Source organism: Narcine bancroftii, chromosome 12 (genome assembly GCF_036971445.1).
Source record: "Narcine bancroftii isolate sNarBan1 chromosome 12, sNarBan1.hap1, whole genome shotgun sequence".
NCBI lineage: Eukaryota > Metazoa > Chordata > Chondrichthyes > Torpediniformes > Narcinidae > Narcine > Narcine bancroftii.
Genome location: NC_091480.1, coordinates 86,844,467 through 86,850,404, shown reverse-complemented (window position 1 = coordinate 86,850,404; position 5,938 = coordinate 86,844,467).

Here is a 5,938-nt window from a genome sequence, read left to right as displayed (position 1 = left end):
AGCAGGTTTTGCTATTGCAGCACAATCCGAATAATGCAGACAATCTTGTTTAAACGCATGTACAGCTTTCCAGCCTAACAATTAAAGTCCCAGTTTTGTATTACAATTAGTAATACATACTAAAACTATGCATTAGTAAAAATATAATGTTCTTATCTCCTTCTCGTAGCCACACCCAATCAATCTGCTCTGAGAGAACATTAATCAGGTTATGAGTGATCATGAATAAATCAACATGTAAATAAATAATCAAGCAATAAACAAATGGTTGGAAGAAAGCTGATTGAAGAGTCCAACAATGCATCAGGACTCAATGTAGAGGGGTGGTAGCCAGTAGAGAGAGGGAGGAGTGAGGCAGAGGTTGGTGAGTAATCGGTGGAATTGGTTCGGGGGGATGAGGGGATAGGTAAGATGGGCATTTGGCACAGCAGAGGTAAAAAGTGAGAGGCCGGTTGGCGGTAGGTGAAATCATAAATAGAGAAGATGGAGATAAGGGTGAAGGGGGGGAGGGTAGAGACGGGAGATGGTTGGTAATAGGTGGGACAAGATAAGGAAAGGACAATGGGGAGATGAAATAAAGAGGGGAGGTGGAGATCTTTGTGGTGATATGTAATTGCACCACTAGCTCACCACGGGTCATCCCAGTGATCTTATATATAAAGCAATCCAGAGCTACAGTCTAGCCTTCCAGGTTCGTCTTGCAGAGAGATGACCTCTTAGTGTACCTATTAGTTTATTAAAGCTGTCTTATACTCGCACTGCTGGTGTGGTTATTGTCAGTACAATTTAATAAACTAATATGATAGCTACAAGGATCTCTGCAAGATCGTGTTATATGGCGAGCTCTCCACTGGCCACCGAGACAGAGGAGCACCAAAGAAGAGGTACAAGGACTGCTTAAAGAAATCTCTTGGTGCCTATCACATTGACCACTGCCAGTGGGCTGATATCGCCTCAAACCGGGCATCTTGGCGCCTCACAGTTCGGCGGGAGCAACCTCCTTTGAAGAAGACCATAGAGCCCACCTCACTGACAAAAGACAAAGGAGGAAAAACCCAACACCCAACCCCAACCAACCAATTTTCCCTTGCAACCGCTGCAACCGTGCCTGCCTGTCCCGCATTGGACTTGTCAGTCACCAACGAGCCTGCAGCAGACGTGGACATACCCCTCCATAAATCTTCATCCGCGAAGCCAAGCCAAAGAGGATGGAAGCAGCTTCTGCTCCAATGCGCATTCCCGACCACCTGGAGACTCTTTCTGAGGAATGGAATCTGGGGACGACTAGCATGCACGTGCATCCGAGGACAGAGATGGCGAGGGACCACAGTATTGGAATTGTGGTGGAAGGCAGGAAAAGACCCCAGAAGTATGATAGGGCAGGTAAGTCTGCCCGTGGGTTCGCTGGTACAGGCGCTGCCAACCCTAAACCCTGGTCCGATCAGAAAGGGGCCACTACAAGCGTGGGTGGAAGGATCTCCACAAGTCGTGCTCCTCATCACCACGTATGTGCAGAATTCCCGACCGTTCCAGAGCCAGGGAAGGTTTGGAGCCCATATTTGGATTTTTTTAATTGGAAGATTTGAAGATTTTGATCTGGATATAGTGAGGTTGAGAATCACTGCTCGAGAACCACAATCAATTCTTATTTTAGTTTTCTCTTTTTTTTCCTTTCCTTTTCTTTTTTTAAGGGTAATTGGGGTAAATAGGGTTAGAGATGGGAGGAGGGGGGTGTATCATTGTAGGGATTAGGGGTGAATAGAAGGGTTTTTTTCCTGTTTTATTTATATATATATACCATGTTAAATTTAAGGATATATTTGTATTTTATTATATTGGTGTAATCATGGTTGTTTATAATTTAAATAAAATATTCAAAAAAAAGTCCAAGGGCAGGTATGGGGAGGAGTCTAGGGCTAACGGCCTTTATTAGGCTACAGGGGGAGGGGCTACCAGTTCCGCAGGCGGGCCAGCCTTTCCAGCTCAGTGGGGAATGTGCCCGCAATACCATGTTCCACCACACAGAGAAGAACTTCTGTGGGAAAGATCGAGAATCCTGGATGGTCTGTGGCCTCGCTGGAGCCAGGATATCTCAGATCGAGTTCTCGGTATTGTCAGGAGGGAGGAAGAGCAGCCATGTAAGGACCAATAACGTGGGTAGAAAGGATGAGGAGGTCCTGCAAAGAGAGTTTAGGGCAGTGGTTCTCAATCTTTTGCTTTCCATTCACATTCTTGGCTTGGCTTCGTAGAGGAATATTTATGGAGGGGTAAATGTCCACGTCAGCTGTAGGCTCGTTTGTGGCTGACAAGTCCGATGCAGGACAGGCAGACACGGTTACAGCGGTTGCAGGGGAAAATTGGTTGGTTGGGGTTGGGTGTTGGGTTTTTCCTCCTTTGTCTTTTGTCAGTGAGGTGGGCTCTGCGGTCTTCTTCAAAGGAGGTTGCTGCCCGCCGAACTGTGAGGTGCCAAGATGCACGGTTTGAGGCGATATCAGCCCACTGCCGGTGGTCAATGTGGCAGGCACCAAGAGATTTCTTTAGGCAGTCCTTGTACCTCTTCTTTGGTGCACCTCTGTCACAGTGGCCAGTGGAGAGCTCGCCATATAACACGATCTTGGGAAGGCGATGGTCCTCCATTCTGGAGACGTGACCTACCCAGCGCAGTTGGGTCTTCAGCAGCGTGGATTCAATGCTGTCGGCCTCTGCCATCTCGAGTACTTCGATGTTAAGGATGAAGTCGCTCCAATGAATGTTGAGGATGGAGCAGAGACAAAGCTGGTGGAAGCGTTCTAGGAGCCGTAGGTGATGCCGGTAGAGGACCCATGATTCGGAGCCGAACAGGAGTGTGGGTATGACAACGGCTCTGTATACGCTAATCTTTGTGAGGTTTTTCAGTTGGTTGTTTTTCCAGACTCTTTTGTGTAGTCTTCCAAAGGCGCTATTTGTCTTGGCGAGTCTGTTGTCTATCTCATTGTCGATCCTTGCATCCGATGAAATGGTGCAGCCGAGATAGGTAAACTGGTTGACCGTTTTGAGTTTTGTGTGCCCGATGGAGATGTGGAGGGGCTGGTAGTCATGGTGGGGAGCTGGCTGATGGAGGATCTCAGTTTTCTTCAGGCTGACTTCCAGGCCAAACATTTTGGCAGTTTCCGCAAATCAGGACGTCAAGCGCTGAAGAGCTGGCTCTGAATGGGCAACTAAAGCGGCATCGTCTGCAAAGAGTAGTTCACGGACAAGTTGCTCTTGTGTCTTGGTGTGAGCTTGCAGGTGCCTCAGATTGAAGAGACTGCCATCCGTGCGGTACCGGATGTAAACAGCGTCTTCATTGTTGAGGTCTTTCATGGCTTGGTTCAGCATCATGCTGAAGAAGATTGAAAAGAGGGTTGGTGCGAGAACGCAGCCTTGCTTCACGCCATTGTTAATGGAGAAGGGTTCAGAGAGCTCATTGCTGTATCTGACCCGACCTTGTTGGTTTTCGTGCAGTTAGATAACCATGTTGAGGAACTTTGGGGGACATCCGATGCGCTCTAGTATTTGCCAAAGCCCTTTCCTGCTCACGGTGTTGAAGGCTTTGGTGAGGTCAACAAAGGTGATGTAGAGTCCTTTGTTTTGCTCTCTGCACTTTTCTTGGAGCTGTCTGAGGGCAAAGACCATGTCAGTAGTTCCTCTGTTTGCGCACACCACTTTAAGTAATCCCTATGCATTGTGCTCTGTGATTAGTAAGGGACTGCTTAAGGTGGTATGTGAGTGGGAAGGGAAGGTTGAGAATCACTGGTCTAGAACCAATTGTTGCTGAAATATTCTACTTGAGAAAAATTGCCATTGGCCCATTTCCTTTGGAGTTATGAAACCGTGCACATAACATGTCAATGAGGTAAAATTAAATCAGTGGTTTTCAATCTTTTTCTTCCCACCCACATACCACTTTAAGCAATCCCTTACTAATCACAGAGCACCTATTGCATAGGGAGTACTTAAAGTGTATGTGAGTGGAAAGAAAAAGGTTGAGAATCACTGGTCTAGGGAGTTAGGTGCAAAGTTAAAGGACAGGACCTGCAGGGTTGTGACCTCAGGAGTGCTACCCATGCCCCATGAAGGTGAGGCTAGAAATTGGAAATTAATTCAGCTAAATACGTGGCTAAAGGGATGGTGCAGGTGGGAGGGCTTCATGTTTCTAGACAGTTGGACTCTGTTCCAGGGAAAATTGAACCTGTTCGACAGGATGATTTGCACCTGAACTGGTGGGAACCAGATGTTAGCATAATGAGATGGAAGAAAATAAATGTCATGCAAGAACTGCCTGTAAAGTCAGAATTGATAAAAATGTTCTCAGGTGTATTAATTTCAATACAAGTATTGTTGGAATGTCAGACAAACTTAGGGCATGGATTGTAATGTGGAATTATGACATTATTGCTATTAGTGAGATGGTTGCAGGAGGCGCAGGACTGGCTGCTCAGTGTTCTGGGGTTCCATTGTTTCAGACATGATAGAGGGGGGAGGGATGAAAAGGGGAGGAGTGGCATTGCTAGTCAGGGAAAATATCACAGCTGTGCTTAGACAGGGCAACCCATAGGGGGCTGAGGAACAGGAAAAGAGTGACCACGCAGATATGGTTGTATTATAGACCACCCAATAGTCAGGGAGAATTGGAGGAGCACATCTGTAGACTTGTCATTCAGTTTTATGTCTAAAACTGAATTTCACCACTGCCCTTGAATTTTTCACTTCCATAACATCAAAGGGTGCTACAATTTTGGGTGATTGTTGAGAAATAATATTCCCACCCCCCCCTCCCCCACATTGCTTTTAATGCACGAGACTGCAATTGCCTTTAGTCCTAACACCCGACTGAATGGTCCACAGAGAAATGAAATAGGCAAAGAAGGAATTTGGAATCGCATTAGAGTAGTTCACATATGTAATCAAGAGCTAAAATTATACCTATGCAGTTCCCAAAGGAATTAAACACACTAATAACATCTTAACCAGAGAAGGATGTTAACCCTTGACAAATTGCTAATAAATGGTGCCATTAATATTCACACCCTCCCAAACTTGCAGAGACTGACAAAACTGGAGGTAAGTGTTTCCCACCCCCACCATGAGGAAAGATGTCAATACAGATGGCACACTTGCAGAGGATGTCAGAGATGAAGGAAGTGTGCAAATATCTGTTGTCCTCCTTTTTCGTCTCATGCGTTGAGTATAACCAACAATCCTGTGCTTTAAGATTAACATCCCTTATTCCTTGTTGAGGATTCCAACATTTAGTGTTTAATTTTTTTAAAAATTCAGATTTAGAGGTATAGCTCAATAACCACGAGCCATTGATGTCCAAATACACCCATGTGACCCCATACATCTTTGAAGGTCCAAAGTTTTGCCTGTGATATACTGGACTGTGTCCACTACCTTTTTCAGGTCTTTTCTCTTAGTATTGGTGCCCCCATACCATGTGTGGTGTGCTGAGGTAACAAGCAAGCACAAAATCCGAAAGACTTTATTCGGGTAAAGTCTGAACACCAGTTCATGCTTCAGTGGCTCTCATGTGACTGGCTCAGGAGGGGTTTGCTCATGTCTATATTCGGGTCGGCTGATTGACAGCCGACCAGGTGAGTCACCCCCCCCCTCCCCCAGGTGGTCTTTCTGCAGGTACAGAGATTAATCCAGGAATTTTGAACACAGATGGACATCAGCAAAAAAATTGGTTCCTAATAACAGAACTGTCAAGCACAAACGAGTTCAAGAGAGATGTGGCATTGACTGAATCAAAGGGAAGTTCTGTTATTTACAGAAACTGTCCAAGCTGTTCAAGAAATGGTTACATTGGTTAAGAGAATAATTCTCTTTGATGATGTAAACTTCAAATTAGATGATAGGGCTTCATGAAAGGAAATGTCATGAAAATAAGTGAAAGTGATGAGTTTATTGGACT